The 18,986-nt window shown below is 49.0% G+C and overlaps 1 protein-coding gene and 1 long non-coding RNA gene across 7 annotated transcripts in view; one reads left to right on the forward strand and one right to left on the reverse strand.

Annotated features, from left to right (window-relative positions):
* Positions 1-18,986, forward strand: part of LOC127042400 (zinc finger protein 862-like) — a 751,328-nt gene that overhangs the window by 610,367 nt on the left and 121,975 nt on the right. The window lies entirely within an intron of this gene.
* The window catches only part of LOC127042403 (uncharacterized), a 1,287,231-nt gene that overhangs the window by 604,557 nt on the left and 663,688 nt on the right, over positions 1-18,986 (reverse strand). For 5 of the 6 annotated variants that reach the window (XR_007771929.1, XR_007771930.1, XR_007771926.1 and 2 more), the window contains exon 1: positions 3,631-3,763. This is a non-coding gene — a long non-coding RNA (uncharacterized LOC127042403). Of the gene's footprint in view, positions 1-3,630; positions 3,764-18,986 lie in introns of those variants that run through there. The other variant, XR_007771928.1, reaches the window with a different exon arrangement.

Genomic DNA, 18,986 nt, shown 5'->3' on the forward strand with positions numbered 1-18,986 from the left:
AAAACTGGGGTTAGGTCCAGCATAATGAACAGAAGCTTCCTACCCCCAGCCTTCTCTCAAACCCTGAGCCTTCTCTACCCAAACCAGAATGTGCTTGGGGTGTAACAAGCAGGCGGCTGGAGTCAGAGCTGCCAGTCCAGGGTTACTTATCATACAGACACTCAGTGCGTCCTTGAACGCTGGCTGGGAGTATCCAGACAGGGGAGCTCCAGCAGCAGAACACTGAATCTCACCCAGGATTACAGATGACACAACTCCTCGCTGATCTGGATTGCACCCCAGCATGTGAAAATGGCCTAGGTTGGTAGTGACATTTCTTGAGACATGGAGAGTCTTGCTCCCATATCACCAGGTGTAATAAAAATAACAGGAAAGGCCAAATATGGAAAACTGATTGTTCAGCTTGCTTTTGACCTGCATCATATTTTGCAGTATATTCCAAATAAGGAAATTAACGTGCAACGTATGTGTCATTGTTTGTGGTTTTAAGCTGTAAAAGGCTTGTGTGATTTTTAGCTCAGGAACAGTATTCCAATAGCTGTCGCCCCCTGCGTGCTTGTAACCAAGAAAAGAGCCTCAGGCTGAGCTGATTCAAATATGAATCCTGTGGTCGTTTTCCACAACAGCCTCAATAGGTCCCTGTGATAGAATGTAAGGCTACATCTAGACTACCCACTGTATCGGCGGGTTAAAATCGATTGCTCGGGGATCGATATATGGCGTCTCATCTAGACACCATATATCGATCCCCGAGCGCATTTATATCGATTCCGGAACAACACCAACCCCAACAGAGTTGCTGATTTGACAGGGGGAGCCGCGGACATCGATCCCGCGTGGTGAGAATGGGTGAGTAATCCGATCTTAGATATTCGACTTCAGTTACGTTATTCACGTAGCTGAATTTGCGTATCTAAGATCGATTTCCCCCCGTAGTGTAGACCAGCCCTTAATGTCTTCACACCTTCCCCCTGCAGGAGAATGACTGTTTGACCAGCTGTTTGCCTTGCTGTCTCTGAGGAACTGGTCTGTGGGTGTTCCCCAGAACTGTAACTTTTTCAGTAATATCATACTGTAAAATCTCACAATTTTACATACAGTGTTACTACACATTTTAACAGGAGGATAATATTCAGTAGGTTATGCGTTTTCTAATGATACCTCACAAGCCATACTGGGTACAAAATTGATCATAATTTTCTAGAAGAGTGAACACAGGGGTACAGATTGACACAGTGTCTGTGTGTGTGTTCCCAGCAGATATGTGGGTATTTCAATCCCTCATAAACACAATGTTTGGCATCTTCAAGGACCTGGGGAACTGGTCCTGGGAATTCACTAGTTTAGCAAGTGTGAGACTGCATGAAATTGTGAGACACTTTGGTATTAATAATAAAATAATGTAATCTGATAAAATTGCAATGAATCATGCTAGGTATGCCATGTAAAGTGTCAGTGAAAATGTTATCATTTGCCAAGTATGATAATTTTGTTTCTATGTTTCTATCACCTTTGTATTGTTAGTTACAGATATGTAAGGTATATCTGTATTTCCAGACTTGTGCAGTTTTTCTGGGTGACACCCCCAGACATATTGGCATCAACATTGCCTAGCATGTTTGATGGCCCATTGAGGGTCATCAGCTGTACAATGAACCTATGGACCAAGGGGACACACCTATTGAGTCAGCAAGACATGCCGGGGTTTGCCTGTGTAATGAAACCTCCAAAGCTTTTCCATGCCATGTGCTGTGAAGCTTGTGTTTGGGACACAGGAAGTACAAGCCACATGGCAAAAGGAATATAAAGCGCAGCTGCATCATCTCCATCTTGTCTTCAATCCCCCTTCCTACCTCTGGAGCAACTTCACTGCAAACTGAACCCTGGAACAAAGGACTGAATGACCCATCCAAGCTGTGGATGCGTTCCAGACAGACTTTCAAGCCAGCAACTCACCAATACTGCAAAGAACCTGATATATCCATTTTGGAATGTATCTGACTGCTTTTCCATTTAAATTCTTTCTGTCTTTCTTTCTTTTAAACCTTTAGTTTAGATGCTAAAGAATTGTCTGGAAGGATGGAATTTAACTTCATTCTTTCATTTGTTCTTTCTTCTAAACATTTAGTTTAATTGCTAAAGGATTGGCTGGCAGCGTGGTATTTTGGATGAGATCCAAACCTGGGTAATGTGGCTAACCTTCTACCCACCCACTTCCTGGATCCAATTAGGATCACTCTCCTGCTGCCCTCTGGCCATGCTGTATCACAGTGAGCAGAGTTTTTAAATAACCTCTCACTGTACGGGACCTAGTTGCTGATTAGGAGTCAGAGAACTGTCATGCAATAAAGGGGGCCGTGTGATTTCTTTTTTCAGAGTCTCGTTAACCAGTGTGTGGGATCAGAAACACAGTTTGTGACTGGTCAGTGAGTTTAACTTCAGTGTTAACCACCAGTATGGGGAGCATCTGCTCTCCCTTTTTCAGCCTGCTCTGACCTTGGCATTTTCAGTGAGGACTGCCCCAGGCACACTAGGTCACACTAAGCACTGAAGATAAATTAACAGAATGTTTTTGATGATCAAGTTGTATGAAATCAACTGAACTCCTTTGTTTTCTTTCATCTGAGCGGAGTTTCTGGTTTTCCAACGTGATATGATCTCCCAGCTGGAACAAGGGAAAGAGCCATGGGTCCCAGAGCTCCAGGGTTCAGAGGAAAGAGAGATCCTGAGATCTCCCCGCACAGATGAGGAAACATTAAACCAACTCAGAATCTGTAAGTGCCTGAAGGAAACATCTAGGATGCCCTACAAAGCTCTTGGGAAGTCTCTCAGTTCATTATTGTCCATCACAGGGGTCGCATCCGCAGGGTAAATATAGCTCAAGGCTTCCTATAGATGCTAGCAGACACCGGGCAGTAGCTTTCTCCCTTCCCCCTGTGAAGTTGGATGGGATGTGAAGGCTGAATTGATCCCCTCCTCTCTCCTGTTGGGGGGAGCTGAGTTCCTGATTTTTATTTGTCCTCTCTCAGGCACTTGTTTTGGTTTGGCCTTCCCTTTCCATCCCTCTTTGAGGTTTCTGTCTCTATCACAGCAGGTGATGCAATGACGTGTGAGGTTCAGCACAGACCAGAAAAAGAGCAGGGAAACCAGCCAGGGGAGAAAATGGATAAATTTATTTCCTGTCAGGGAACTCAGAAGGGCCTTAAGGAAACCAGAATACAGCAGGAAATCTGCAGGGAAAAGCAAAAAAAAATACATGTGCTGAGTGTGGGAAAAACTTCACTTACAGATCAGGCCTTTCTCAACATCAGAGAATCCACACAGGGGAGAGGCCCTGTGAATGCAATGAGTGCGGGAAAACTTTCAGTCGCAGCTCGCACCTTATTAGGCATCAGAAAATCCACACAGGGAAGCGATCCTATCATAGAATCCTAGATTATAAGGGTTGGAAAGGACCTCAAAAGATCATCTAGTCCAACCCCCTGCTCAAAGGAGGACCAATTCCCAAATGGTTCCCTCAAGGATTGAACTTACAACCCTGGGTTTAGTAGGCCAATGCTCAAACCACTGAGCTATCCTCTCCGTCCTGAATGCACTGAGTGCGGGAAAACTTTCAGTCGCAGCTCACACCTTATTCGGCATCAGAGAATCCACACACAGGAGGGGTCCTATGAATGCAGTGAGTGCGGGAAAACCTTCAATCGCAGCTCTCACCTTATTCAGCATCAGAGAATCCACACGAGCAAGAAGCCCCGCGAATGCCGTCAGCAGGCCTGCACAACTCCTAAAGTGGTGATGTAGAGAAATCTCAGTATTAACTATCTCTATAAATCTTTATAACGTTGCATTGTGTTATTTTGTATTAAGTATCTTTATCTTTATGACATTGCATCCGGCATGATGTTATTTTGTAATTCATATGACTTGGCATTGTGCCTCTCTATTTTCATACAACTTTGTATTAGATCCCTATATAGAGAATTGGTAGAAAACTTTGTATCAAATGTTATAGCCCCTAAGGATAGTATAGTTAAAGTAAAAGAAAACATGTGCCTTTTTGCTAGAAGTAGAATAAGATCTTCCCCCGCACTCTGTAATCAATTGCTCTATTGACTGAATGAGGTGTGAATGAGTGAGGCTTGGAAGACACCCACCTCCAGACAGCTACAAGAGTTGAAGAGGGAATGGGAGCCAGAGCAAAGGACAATACAACTTGTCAAGTGGGCCCAATAAAGAAGAGCAGACATAGTGATGGCCTCAGGGATTAGAAGCGAGCACCTTCTTTAGAAAACACCCTCTTTGAGCAGCATTGGGACAACACCCAGAGAAAAGCAGCACAAAGACCAACGGGCGCAGACCCAGATTTTGAATCTGGTCTAGATTTGCATAAGAGGGAAGCTGCTATAAATGCGAGGTGTCTTGCAGAAGGACCCCGGATCTCGTCTTGTCACCATCGGACCAAGGATTTGGATCGGTAGAAGCAAGACGGAGTGTGTTTATGTCTGTGTGTGTGCGTGAATGCATGACTGTGATATATATCTCATGTGCATATCATAGAGTATTAATTGATACCTGTATTACTAATAAATGTGGCATTTTGCCTTAATCCCCCTGAAAAGTTCCTGTACAGTACTTTGAGTAAAACAGCGAGGGCCACAATGCTCCAAAGAAAACAGCTGAGGACCGAAACCCCCCGGCCCTGCGGAAACACCCCCACTCAGGACCTCCCAGCCTGGCGGAAACACCCCGCCCAGCCCTGCAGAAACAAACCCTCCTTCCCCAGCGCCGCCCCACCAAAACAGCTGTGGGTCAAAAAGGAAGGTTGGTGGTGGGGAGGTGTTACTTGATGTTAAATCAACCAGGGACTCCCAGCCAAAGAGGTGGCTGGGAGCCCTCAGGGTCAAATTAAAGGGCCTGGGGCTCTGACGACTGGGGGAACCCGGAGCTTTTCAGGGCTGGGGCAGGGATATAAAGGTCCCAGAGCTCCTGCTGCTGAGGGGAGCCTGAGCCCTTGAAATCCCAGCCTCACTCCATCCCCTGGAGCTGCCGCCAGGATTCAAAGGGCTCTGTGCTGCCTGCAGCCACAGGGATCCCTGAGCCCTTTAAATCTCAGCTGCTGCCGGGATTCAAAGGGCTCTGGGCTGCCCGTGGCGGTGGGGAGCCCTGAGACCTTTAAACCTCAGCTGCGGCCGGGAATCTCTGCGAGCAGCCCAGAGCCCTTTGAATCCCGGCCGTGGCTGGCAGGCCGGCTTTAGGAAGTGCGGGGCCCCGCAGGGATGACTGGGGAAAAAAAAGCCTTTCAGTTCTTAACAACCGGTTCCCTATAAAAAGTTCTGCCACAGTATGTATTTTTTGTACCAGTAGGGTTACCATACGTCCGTATTTTCCTCCCAGATGGCGATTTAAGAACCAAAGAGCCTGACATGTCCGGGAAAGTACAGATGTATGTTAACCCTACCTAAAAGTTCTTTTTTAAAAAGATGGGTCTGAACTAGAAATGAGCTCTGCCACTCCCTTAGGGTGTGCTAGGGTGCACATGTGTGGGTCCCAGCTGCTCCCTGCCCATCTCATTGAAGCAGGTGTGCAGGGTTACTTCCCTCGGAACTGCAGGGCACCAGTGAACATGGGGCTGGCTGGAGGTGGGGGAGGGGGAGGATGCGAGAGGTAGGGTCTGGCTGCAGGCTGGGCAAGGGGTGTGGGGCAGGCTGGAGACAAGAGGTGTGGGGTGGGCTGGCTGGCTTCAGGCAGGGCCACAGGGAGGGTGCGGCATGGGTTGGCAGGGCTGGAGACAAAGGAGTGCGAGACTGGCTGGCTTCAGGCAGCGGGGTGAGGCAGGGGTTGGCTGGAGACGGGTTGGTGCAGGGCTGAAGGCAAGGCAGGGGGTACGGGGTTGGCTGGAGACAGGGCAGGGGGTGCAGGGCTGGTGCGGGCAGGGCAGGCAGTATGGCAGGGGTTGGCTGGAGACAGGGCAGGGGGTGCAGGGCTGCTGCGGGCAGGGCAGGCAGTGTGGCAGAGGCTGGCTGGAGACAGGGAAGGGGGTGCAGGGCTGGCTGGAGACAGGGGTTGGTGCAGGGCTGAAGGCAAGGCAGGGGGTGTGGGGCTGGCTGGAGATGGGCAGGCTGCAGGCAGGAACTGGTGCAAGCAGGGCAGGAGGTGCGGGGCTGGTGCGGGCAGGGGGTGCAGCAGGGGCTGGCTGGGGACGGGCTGGCTGCAGGCAGGGCAGGGGGTGCAGGTACAGGGGGTGCAGCCCGTCCTCTATGGTGAGTGCCTCCTTCTCCTCCTCCTCCTCCCCCCTCTCCCACTAGGGTAGCAGCAGCAGCCTGGGGCTTGGGGGCTATTTCAAGGGCCCGGGGCGCCCCTGCTTCCACTGCCCCAGCTCTGTAAATAGCCACGGGAACCCTGGGGAAGCGGTGGGGCTCCAGTGGCTATTTAAAGGGCCGGGGAGGTAGAAGCAATGGGAGTCCTAGACTTTTTAAATAGCCCCCAGAGCCCCGCAGCCATACCCCAGGGCTCCAGCAGCAGGGCTCTAGTGGCAATTTAAAGGGCCTGGGCTTCCAGCCCCTGCTGGGAGCCCCAGGCCTTTTAATTGCCCCCTGGGGAAACTGGGCCACCCTGGTACAGCACACTGGCTTTTGCTGGTACTGGGGCTTGGGTGCGGGGTCCTCTTAGGAGCGAGGCCGATTCAAGGGAATTGGTTAAATTGGCCTAAAGCCGGCCCTGGTGGCTGGGATTTAAAGAGCTCTGAGCTCCCCGCCCGCCTGCCCAGAGCCCTATAAATCCTGGCCGCGGCTGAGATTTAAAGAGCTCTGGGCTCCCTGCGGCTGTGGGTAGCTCAGAACCTTTTGAATCCCGGCCGCGGCTGACTTTAAAGGGGTTTGGATTCCCCGCGGCTACGGGCAGCCCAGAGCCCTTTGATTTCCGGCTGCGGGATGCACAGTGAGACTTCACGGGCCGCACGTTGCCCGTGGGCCGTATGTTGTGCAGGCCTGGCATGGAGGGGCAAAATAGGTAAGAAATTTCCGTGGCCTGTCACTAGCAAATAGTAGCCACCATGGATCCTGCCAGAGGTGGCTACATCTTAGCACTGTGGGAAGCAACCCTTCACAGAGACCATTTGTCTTGTGGTTTGGGATACTTCTCAAGACATGCTGCACTCAGAGTGACCCCCTCATCCTGTGCCAGCTGGAGAAAAGAAAAGGGGCCAGCCAACTCTCCCACTACCAGCTGCGAACCACTGATCCCCAAACAGGGGGAGGCCTCTGGCTTTGATGTGTATTAAATATCAGGCTGGTCTCTTTCTTTGGCAAATATCTAACAGAGCTAAAAGAGGGAACAAATGATCCTCAAAGGAGAGGGGAAAGACAATCACTGGCAAATTTAATCCCCTGCAACATCCAGAATGGAGAGCGACTCAGGGCAACAGGTTCCCCCGAAGGAAGAAGTTTTTGGGATTTAGAAACATAAGGAACAGCACAAAACTTGAGAGGATTGTTAATTGACATTTGATAATGACACAAAGGGAAAACCTGAGCTTTCAGATCAGTGTTCAGAAATGAAAGACAAAGGGTGGAAATCAGAGATTTTGGATCCATTTTGCAAATTATAGAGAGGAAAGTGGAAAATCAGAGGGATTTTATATCAGTTGTTGATAGGAGGTAAAATCTGAGTGTTTCACATGAATACTTGATAAATGAATAAAGAGGAAATGGGCAACATTTGCAAACATTTTGTGTTCAATAATCTGAGAAAAGGTGTAAATCTGAGATTTTCTTATTATTTTATAATTAGAGACAGGAAAATCTCAGGGCATATTCAATTAGAAATAGACAACTAGAGAGAAGTGGGGCAAATGTTTAGGTTATTTTATTTGAATCTTTGAGATTTGCAAAGAAATTGTGTCACAAACTGCATATTTGATAACATGAGAGGAAAACACCAAGATCTGAGGGGAGAGAGTCACTTTCCTGTCATGGCCCAGTGCTCCGTCCCCCTCCCTCTCCGGGGTCTCTCACTCACTGGGGGCTCCAGGCAGGGCTGGTGCGGTCAGAGCCTGGGGCTGCCTAGGGGGCAGGTCCCACCTGGAGAAAGCCTCCCCCCCCGGCCAGGATAGGAATGTGCTACTGGTAGCAGCCTGGGGCTGGACCCTCTCTATGGGGGACACTTGCTCCCCCCTCCCCTTCCTGGCCCTTCCCACGCCCTGTTGCCAGGAGAGAGTGGCCCCCCAGCCCAGCCCAGAGGTGACCCTGTCTCAGGCCCCCCCCAGCCTCTGCCCAGTTCAGAAAGCACTCGGGGGAACCATTTCCCACCTACACAAGGACAAATCACTGCAGGTGAAAATGGGGGGAAACACCCCAAACCTGAGATCTGAACTGGCCATTGGCAAAGGGGAGAGAAAATGGGGCACAATGGGGGGAGGGGAACAGGGAACTTCTCAGGGGTTTGAGGGAAGGGGGTGTCAGCCTGGATGTTGCTTGTTGCTCTCTAGGGAGAAAGGGGGCAGGACAGGAGAGGAGGGGGGTCTCCACGGAGGGGGCAGTGGTAATTCCGAGGGGATCTCAGCCCTCCCTTTTTCTCCCCGCTCCTCAGGGGTCACCTGCTCTTCTCCCCTCGCCCCCCGGCCATGTCCCGGCTGCACAGACATTTTCCATCCATCCCTTTCCCAGGTCTCCGCCCTCCGCAGCCCCCGCCCGACCCCACGCAGGGGCTGCTAGGTGTAATGCATGTTCAGTAGGGATTTCTCCCCTACTAATGCTGGGGTGTCCTTCTCCTATAGGTTAGTCTACTAATGATCTCATCTTGGTGCCATGTGTGTCAGTTCATTGCCATGGCACTCGTGTGCTTAGACATCTGAGGATGCTCTATAGAAAAGCTCCTTGAGTGAGGTGATCCACAGGGAGTAGCTCAAAGCTCCAAAGTGCCTGGCCGGGGCAGGACATTGGCACAGCAAGGGCGGGGTGTGGCAGTGACATCACAAAGGCCTTTTGCAGGACCTCACACTATTGGTCAAAGACTATTGGTGAGCAGGTGGTGACCTCACAGAGAGATCCTGACATCAGTCAGGGGCCAGGGGCTAGGGAAACCTCAGAGACCCCTGTGGCTTTGCTTCAGCAAGTCTCCTTCTCCAGGTCTCTGTCTGAGGACTGAGAGAGTATTTGGGTTCACGGACGTGAGCGCCAGGAGAAACCTCTTTCCAGTTTTCTCCTTCCCTTGTAGTGATTTTACTAGAAAACAGCCGTCCCTCTTTAGAAGGTAAGAGCCTCCTGGAGGTGTGAAACCTGTTCAGTCTGATCCATCTGGTGAGAGTTGAATTCTAGGCATGGAAAACATGAGCTTAAGGAGGCAGAATTTTATTCCGCACCTGGGATTTTGTCCCTTAGAATCATAGGGACATTAGGGTTTGTCATTTGTGTTTCACCTTTTCCTCCATCCACCTGTCCCTCCCTCCTTTCTCTTCATCTCTTCTTTTGTCCTTTCTCCTGTTCCCCTCCCAACACCAGGACGAGTGTGTGCGTGTGTGTTGCGGGGGAGTGCTCTGCAGCTCTCACTGTGGGAGTTCCACCCAAAAATGTGAGGCTGAAATAGTGCTCAGGCAGTCAGGGCTGGATTAACCTTTTGTTGGCCCTGGCACCAAACATATTTGTGGGCCCCAGTATAGTCACTGTGGGCTCCGAGTGTGGGCCTGGTGGGGCAGTGCCATTGGTGCCTTCGTATACCCGGTACTGAACCTCAGAGACATTTTTCATTTTGATCACACACCTCTCCATGACTATATGCATTGCCATAAACAGCTCCCTCAGCCCGCGGGTTTTCTTATTGAGCTGTACACCCATGTGGGTTTACCAGTGTCCACAGTGAGCAGAACTTTCATAGTGACCAAGGAAACTCCCCACAGATTTATCTCTTTCCTCATTCAGAACTTCTCTAGCCATGTCTCCAGTACCCCCCATGTCACTAGTCACTGCATGTGGTCCTAGTCTCAGCTCAAAGTCCTAAAGCCAGCAGACACCTGATCAGTTCTGACAGATCCCTCCCTCAGCCCCCATCCTGCCATGTGAGCAAGCCACCTGCAAACACTATTTCCCCAAAGTGAGGACTTAGCCCTTGGGAATCTGAAGACACCAGCGTCTCTCCCTCTGCTCCCATCTACGTGCTAGTCTGCTACCTGGTCACCACCACCTCTCCCCATACTTGTTTCCTTTCTACTTTGGACATGCTCCCAACCAGGTGGAAGCTCCCTCTGCAAGCCTGACCTGCTCCCGCCTTCCCTGCTCCCCCGACATTCCTTTCCTACTGGTGACCTCTGTTCCTTGAGGTTAACTCCAGTGTCTTTAGGTGCTCTAGCTTAATGGCCCCAGGAGTCATACAGCCACTTGTAGTTTCTCTAGCTACAGCCATGGGGCAACTGCCAGAGGCCAGCCTTAGACAGCTGCAGCTACTAGCCGCAGGAGCGGAGGCAATGCCAAGGCTGAGCATGCTTGAACCTTGCAAGGGCAGCACTAGGGACTCTAAATCCTCAGCACTGGCCCTAGGCAGCTGCAGGCTCTGGAGTTAGGCACTTTCCTCCTCTAGGTTCCTGCATGGTTACAGAACTGCAGTAAAGTGGAACAATTATCAGCTTCTGTGATTGGAAGATGTCTGGATCCATCTAATAAGACCGTCCTACATAAATGAGGAAAGTTGAGGTGCCTTTATTATTCTTTTGTTCCATTCTTTGTTTCTATGGGGAATTTGCCAGTGCAATATCACTGTCTTCCTTTTAAACAAACAAAACTAAAAAAAAAAGTGTAATGGCTGTTGAAAATAGCAATTCCAGCCCTCGTTAGCACTGTGAAGACCCCAACGTTTGTTGCTCAATTTTCTCCTACTTTTTCTACAGTAAATGACAGTGGATCAGCATATTTGATTTGGGAGAAATGAAGTAACAGCTGCCCAAATTGAGCTTGAGCACTCCTGATTTTGAGGTGTTTAGATCTGGAAGGCAGGGGCTAGATTCCCTTTATGAATATTAGATACATCTGGAAAGGAAAAGTCAATTTCTATTTTCATGGCTCAGAAGTGGAAATCCTCCTGTCCTGTATCTGAAGCTGTCCAGGTCCAGTAGAGCCTCCCCTTCCTTCCTTACCATTTTACCTTCTGGTGGGATCCACATACCTCCCTTGCCCAGCTTCAGATAGAGAGGGGCCCTGTCCAGTTAGTCCACCCAGTTCCATCTTTGGGGGCTGCCAGGCGAGGTCACACCAGCATCCCTAAGCCTGTCTGGGGAAGTCTTCTGAGGGTGCTACCTGGGCCAAAGCCTTCTACTCCTTGGTCACACCTCTTCCCTACTCACAGGTGGCACCCCCTTCTAGCAACCAGCCAGCCCCCCAGCCCCAGCAAGCTGCAGCACATGGAGGCTCACAGCTTCCCCCCTCCCTTTCCTGTTGATAGCAGCCAAGGGAATGCTGGGAAATGTTCCTTCCCTGCTCTAAGGCAGGGAGCTGGTCAAGGAACTACAGCTCCCAGGGCCCTATGGGGTCTCAGCTCCCCTACTGAATATCCAGGCTGCTCTGAGGCTCCCTTTCTGCAGAGGGGAGGAAGTTACTGTTACAGGTCCCTTCAGAGCATGGGCCTAGCACTATGGCACCATGTCAAATCCAGTACTGCTCCCAACTCTATCCAGCTCTGCTGCTGGCAGGATCCCTTCCCATTCTTTTTGTTTCCTGTCTCCCCTCCAAGGAGAAGCTCTGCATTGTTCCTGTGTGGGGAATTGAACCCAGGCTGTCTGGGTGAAAGCCAAGAATCCTAACCACTAGACCACATGGGACTTCCATAACACGTTTACATGTTCATATTCAATAACACAATTAAACGTAGCCATTCAAAGTAGCCATTTAAAAGAAGCCATTCAAAAAACTTCAAAAACAGACTTCAAAGAGAAATTGCAGAGTTACAACTGATCTGCAAACTTAACACCATTAATTTGAGCTTGAAGAGGGACTGGGGGTGACTGGCTCACTACAAAAGCAATTTTCCCTCTCTTGGTATTGACACCTCCCTGTCAATTACTTGGAGAGAGCCACATCCACCCTGACTGAATTAGCCTTCAACACTGGTTCTCCCCTTGTATGGTAACTCCCTTTACATCATGTTCCAATATATATTTATGCCTCTATCTGCAATTTTCACTCCATGCATCTGAAGAAGAGGGCTTTTTACCCACGAATGCTTGTGTCCAAATAAATCTGTTAGTTCTTAAGGTGTCACCGGACTCCTTGTTGTTTTTGTGAAATAAAAGCAAAATGCACTCTAAGCTGATCTTAACCCTTTCAATGCCCTTACAAACTTAGATGCTTCTCACCACAGGCCGGCTGGTGGCTTTTCAGCCAGGCTCTCCCCTTTCGTCAGTGCTTCAGTTGCTTGGTGTGGGGGTGTCTGTAGATGTAGGTGGACGAGAGAGACAAAGCATGGCAAATGTCTCTGCTTTTATCATGTCCTTTCTTCCCTCTTGGCTTTGCTCCCCCTTCAGAGTCAGGTCAGCATCACTGCGTCTCTCCAAGCAAGTCTGAGCAATTCCCCTGGGGTGTCCTCTTGCAGGTAAGTGATTGCACTGTAGCTCCCTTGCTGAACAATGGCTGTTGATGGGTTGTTTGACACCCTGTCCGGGTGTTGGTTACTTTCCTTGCTGTTGTCACTGGGGAGCTAATATTTGGCTGACTCCCCCACCTTGCAGCATAGTGATAACCACACTGCACAATTCTCATAACTTCATATGCATGAATGGTAAACATCTATGGGTAGAGAAATGACTTTCAGCAGATCATATCCTTTCCCCTGATACCTTACAAGGCATGCTCTGTATATAAGATCACGATTATATGAAAATGAGGAATATGGGGGTTACAGCACACTCCCCCAAAGGTACAGAATGTCACACTGAGATTCTATTTTCATTTGTTATGTAACAGCATTAAAGAGATCCAGTGACTGACCAATGGCATTTTCAAGTGCTAAAATGGCAAGCGCTGTTGGTCTCTCATTGGCCATCAGCGACTGAAGATACGGTTTAATGAGCCAGAGCTTCAAGGCGAGGGTGGCTCTGTCCACTGCCTTCCGTTGCGCTGCTGGGCACCAAGTCCCTGGTGGTCAATATGTGAAGCTGGGAGAAGAGAGTGGGGTGGCAAGCGGTGGTAGAACTTTTGCCACCAGGGTCTAGCTGTCTAACTTCCTCTTCGTACTGCTGGGCCCCCGTTGCCTTCAGGTAACACAGGAACTAAGGCAGGAATAGGGTGAGGAAGCAAGTAAAGCCGAGCAAGGAAGGCAAAAGTTAATCTTATCTTCATGGGCAGCTCGCAATGACGTCCTTTTTCTGTGCCACAGCTGACAACAACATCCCAGACAGAAAAGTAACAGGCCAAAAAGAAACCTAGCAGCTGCTGAAACAGTTCAGCTTGGGAGCGTGCTAGACTAACAGGCTCTTCTATCCTCCTTTATGCACGGGCTGGGATGTTTTCTGAGAGTGCAGCAGTTCCTTTAACTGCCACGAGTCCCTCATTTCAGGCTATGCAGCAGGAAAAGACAGCATGGGCTTCTGCACCGAGTTGGCCCACCTGACCTTTCATTCTTCTCTTGCTCTTTGTCAGCAAGGAGAAGAAAAAGAAGCTCTCCCTCAAGCTGGAGTCACACGGGCGAGGTAAGGACGACTTCCTGAGTGCTGGCTCCAGTCCTCTGCCCTGCCAGCTGACCTATCGAGGGGCTACCACCACATTCTCTAGATTTGTCCATCGGTCTGTGCCAGAGTGAGCAACAACCCAGTAGGTGGAGTTTCTGTAGTGTAGTGGTTATCACATTTGCCTAACACGCAAAAGGTCCCTGGTTCAAAACCAGGCAGAAAAACGCTGTCTTTCTTTTCCCAGATCCCCTTGTTATTCAGAAAGGGCACTCCTCCTATTGGCCTGTCCCTGGGATAACTCCAACCCCTGCATGACAGAGGATGCTGACAGCAGTGGAGAAAGCACCTTGGTGTCAGGCTGGAGAACCTAGAGTAGTTAGGCCAGTCACCATTTGGAGGCTTGTGGCTTGGCCACCTCTGCTGTTGGAGGTTGGCCTATAGAGGCTCTCACTTCCTGCTGGGCTCCTTTGCGTGACTGGCCAAAGGAGGAAGTGAGGCAGGAATGGGGCAATAGAGGAAAGTTGAGCTGAGGAAGGCAGGGAAGAAGCTGTGCGGCTAAGTGGGGTTAGTAGAGCACCACCCTTCATTCTGCAAAGCCTGGGGAGGTGTGGTTGGCTGCTGGGAGGTAGAATCCTGTGCCTGCCTCTTGGCTTCCCAGGAGTGGCTACTTGCAGCCCAGGAGAAGAAGGGAGGTTCTGGGTGAAAGGAAAACAAGCAAAGCTGAGTCCAAGTGGAGAATGGCGGCTACTTTGTGGCCAACCTGGGGGCATGACTGATGGTTTCAGAGGTGGAGGCTGGGCTGGCTGTGAGCAACTGGGATCCAGGAAACCCCCACCTACCCTTCTGAGGGCTGAACCCATGGAGGTGCGGTTGGCTGCTGAGAGACAGACCCCTGTGGCTGCCTGTTGGCATCCCAGGGATGGCTACTTGCAGCCCAGGAGAAGCGGGGTTCTGGGGGAAGGAAAAGCAGCAATGGTGAGGCTGAGTGGGCTCCTTTCTGGCCGAGATGGTGGACTGTGGTGAGTCTGGGAGTTGCCTGTAAGCCATAAGTGGACGTAGTGCAGTGAAAACTGCTGCTCCATTCTGGCCGACCTGGGGGCGCCATGGATGACTTGGGAGTGGGGGCAGCGCGCTGGCTGTGAGCAAATGGGATCCAGGAAGCCCCAGCCTGCCCCTCCAGGGGCCGAGTCTTCTTCTCTCCTGCCATGGGGAGCCCGACCTTAAGCCTGCCCAGCATGTGCAGCAGCTCGAGCATTAAGCCTTCCTGTGTGCACAACTGAACTACGCCCTAGTGTAATAAGGTGTAAAGTTTAGATTGTGAATTTATCTTTAATTTCCATGGTAATTTACTTTGATCTTTTATTCCTACCACTTATAATCCTTAAAACTCCATCTTTCTGTAGTTAATAAATCTGTTTTATGCTCTACTTAAACTGGTGTATTTTGCTTGAAGTTCTTGGGAAATCTCAGCTCCATTACAAAGGCTGGTTCATGTACTATTCACAGTGAGGGAGGGGTGGACCCTGTGTAATAAACTCACACTGATCAGGCTTCTGATTAAGGCAAGATGGTATGATCCAGGGGTGCAAGGCTGCAGAGCTGTAGGGGGGGCGACTTTCTATCATTAGTGTTATGAGTGGCTGCAGAAGCATTCATGTAATTCAGTTGGCTGTGTCCCTACCTACGGATGTCTGTGTAAGTGCAATATCTGCCAGAGATTCACAGCTTGTCTCAGCATCACATGTGTGAGAGGGAGCCCAGGTGGTGGGACAAAGGGCTCAGGGGTGCCACTGTTCAGTTGCATCCCATAGATCCCATCACAGACTTTCAACAACCACAGCGGGTGCTCACTGAGACAGAGAGAGAGATGCCAAAATAGTGATATCCAGTGCCAGCAGACATCAAACTATCAGAAATTCTGTGAACAGAGAAGACCCTGCTAGTGGAAACTGGCTTGTGAGGTATCATTAGAAAACGCATAACCTACTGAATATTATCCTCCTGTTAAAATGTGTAGTAACACTGTATGTAAAATTGTGAGATTTTACAGTATGATATTACTGAAAAAGTTACAGTTCTGGGGAACACCCACAGACCAGTTCCTCAGAGACAGCAAGGCAAACAGCTGGTCAAACAGCCATTCTCCTGCAGGGGGAAGGTGTGAAGACATTAAGGGCTGGTCTACACTACGGGGGGAAATCGATCTTAGATACGCAAATTCAGCTACGTGAATAACGTAACTGAAGTCGAATATCTAAGATCGGATTACTCATCCCATCCTCACCACGCGGGATCGATGTCCGCGGCTCCCCCTGTCAAATCAGCAACTCCGTTGGGGTTGGTGTTGTTCCGGAATCGATATAAGCGCGCTCGGGGATCGATATATGGCGTCTAGATGAGACGCCATATATCGATCCCCGAGCAATCGATTTTAACCCGCCGATACGGTGGGTAGTCTAGATGTAGCCTTACATTCCATCACAGGGACCTATTGAGGCTGTTGTGGAAAACGACCACAGGATTAATATTTGAATCAGCTCAGCCTGAGGCTCTTTTCTTGGTTACAAGCACGCAGGGGGCGACAGCTATTGGAATACTGTTCCTGAGCTAAAAATCACACAAGCCTTTTACAGCTTAAAACCACAAACAATGACACATACGTTGCACGTTAATTTCCTTATTTGGAATATATTGCAAAATATGATGCAGGTCAAAAGCAAGCTGAACAATCAGTTTTCCATATTTGGCCTTTCCTGTTATTTTTATTACACCTGGTGATATGGGAGCAAGACTCTCCATGTCTCAAGAAATGTCACTACCAACCTAGGCCATTTTCACATGCTGGGGTGCAATCCAGATCAGCGAGGAGTTGTGTCATCTGTAATCCTGGGTGAGATTCAGTGTTCTGCTGCTGGAGCTCCCCTGTCTGGATACTCCCAGCCAGCGTTCAAGGACGCACTGAGTGTCTGTATGATAAGTAACCCTGGACTGGCAGCTCTGACTCCAGCCGCCTGCTTGTTACACCCCAAGCACATTCTGGTTTGGGTAGAGAAGGCTCAGGGTTTGAGAGAAGGCTGGGGGTAGGAAGCTTCTGTTCATTATGCTGGACCTAACCCCAGTTTTACTTGAGTAAAGAGGAGATATTTGACATTGTGTGATGCTGCTCCTGTGCTCTGTTCCCAAAGTGTTCTGCAGCAGAGGAGGGTCTCTGGTAGTATGTATGTTACTGGCCTATTGGGGTGATGCTGAAACAGGACAGGGTACAGATGGCATTGTGGGGGTGGCATGAACCTTCACTCTTCATTTCCCCTTCCAAGAACAGAAGGGACAGGAATCCTTACCCAGCAAGACCATCGTCTCATAGTTCCCCTGCATGACATCTCTGTAGAGGGCTCTCTGAGTGGGGTCCAGCAGAGTCCCCTCTTCCCTGGAGAAATACACAGCCACCTCCTCGAAGGTCACCGGCCCCTGAAAGAGCAGGAGTCCAATACTCAGTACCTGCTGACCCACTCACAACCCCACTATTCACGGAACAGCAGCACCAGGGAAATGGAAGCTCCGGGAGGCACATGTTAACAGAGTCCCACCCCACCTTGCTTACAGCAGCCAGGAGGCATCAGAGGGTAGAAAGAGAGAACCTTTGTGTCTCCCATCTGGCAGACAGAAGCAGGGTCTTCACATTTATCACATAGCTACTAGCCAGAGCTTAATATAGGAGATGGGGCTGTCTCTGGACCCTGATAGTGGCTCCCTGGTAGGAATCCAAGCACTCTCCAAATAAAATATATGGAAGAAAGGGGAAGTCAATCATAAAGAATAGAAGTTAGAAGGTCAGAATTGTAGTGCCCATTAACAAAGGTTTAGAGAAAATAGAGCCTATCAAACTAACGGGATATCCTTATTGGATGAGATCAAAAGTTTGGTTGCAGCTAATAGTATTGATGTAATATACCTAAACTTCCGTAAGGGACATGACTTGATTAGCACAATATTTTTACTAAAAAAAACTAGAATGATACAAAATAAACACGGCATACATTAAATAGATTAAAAACTCTGATAGTAAATGGGGAACCATGATCGAGTGGATTTCTTTCTAGCAGGTTCCTGCAGGGATTGGTTCTTGGCCCTGTGCTATTTAACATTCTTATCCATGACTTAGAAGAGAGTACAAAATCATCACTGATAAAGTTTACAGTTGCCACAAAGATTGGGGTTGGTGGTAATTAATGAAATGTCAGTAGATTCAGGCTCCATCGCTGAGAGTCTGGGAAGTTGTCCCAGCCCTGGCTGGAGGGTTATTTCCTGTTCCACAAAGAGGGGAAGTTCCATTCCCAACTCCTGTGCCTTGAAATTAGGACCTATCTGACACTACACCCCCATATTCATCATAGTGGTATGATTATAATATGATTAGGACATAATTATGATCTATTTTGTAGAAGATGCATCATGTGTGGTGTCACTGGAAAAGTTCTGATTTGCTGAATATGATTATCCTATTTGTGTGCACATATCATGTTCGTATCTGAAGTTATGGATATTGACTCTGTATCTGTATTTCAAATGTGCTTACTCTGGGTAACACCCACAATGAGCCTTTCAGGTACAACAATGAAGAAGCCAGACAGTGCTGATGGCTCAACAAAGACAATGGACTGTGGAAGAGCTTAGCCTTCCTGTGAATGTTTCAGCCAGCCTATGAGTCATGGCTACTATGACTCAGCAGGGCCTGTGACCAGACCACATGACACTAAACTCCATTTTAGTAGCTGTATTTTTCCACAAACTGGACTAGGAACTGAGTTTGGAACAAAAGGTTCCCACCATATGGAAAAGCTACATAAGGTGGGGTGTGACATCATCTCTTGGCCTCATTCTCCACACAAGAGAACTTCTGGAAACACCTGAGAAACAAAAACAGATGTGGGGGAAGTGCTGCTCCCAGGATCAAGAGATTTCTAGCTTGTGTATGGAAACTTGGGGGACTGCTTGTACCATCAGTCAGGGTGAGAAATTGCTAATTCAAATTCTATCCATCTAGTATGTTAGGCTTAGTCTGAGTTTTGGTTATTTGCTAAATAATCTGCTTTGATCTGTTTGTTATCACTTATAATCACTTAATCTATCTTTCTGCAGTTAATAAACTTGTTTGATGCTTTATCTTAACCAGCGTATTTTGAGTGAAGTGTCTGGGGAAAATCTCAGCTTGTTGTGCACATCTGTCCCATATCGAGGGGAAGGGGAACTACATTAATGAGCTTGTATTATAGAGATCTCTGTGCACTATAAGATGGTATCATTCTGGATTTATACTACAGCAAGTGTGCAAGGTTGG

Source organism: Gopherus flavomarginatus, unplaced genomic scaffold, assembly GCF_025201925.1.
Source record: "Gopherus flavomarginatus isolate rGopFla2 unplaced genomic scaffold, rGopFla2.mat.asm mat_scaffold_39_arrow_ctg1, whole genome shotgun sequence".
NCBI classification, from domain to species: Eukaryota; Metazoa; Chordata; order Testudines; family Testudinidae; genus Gopherus; species Gopherus flavomarginatus.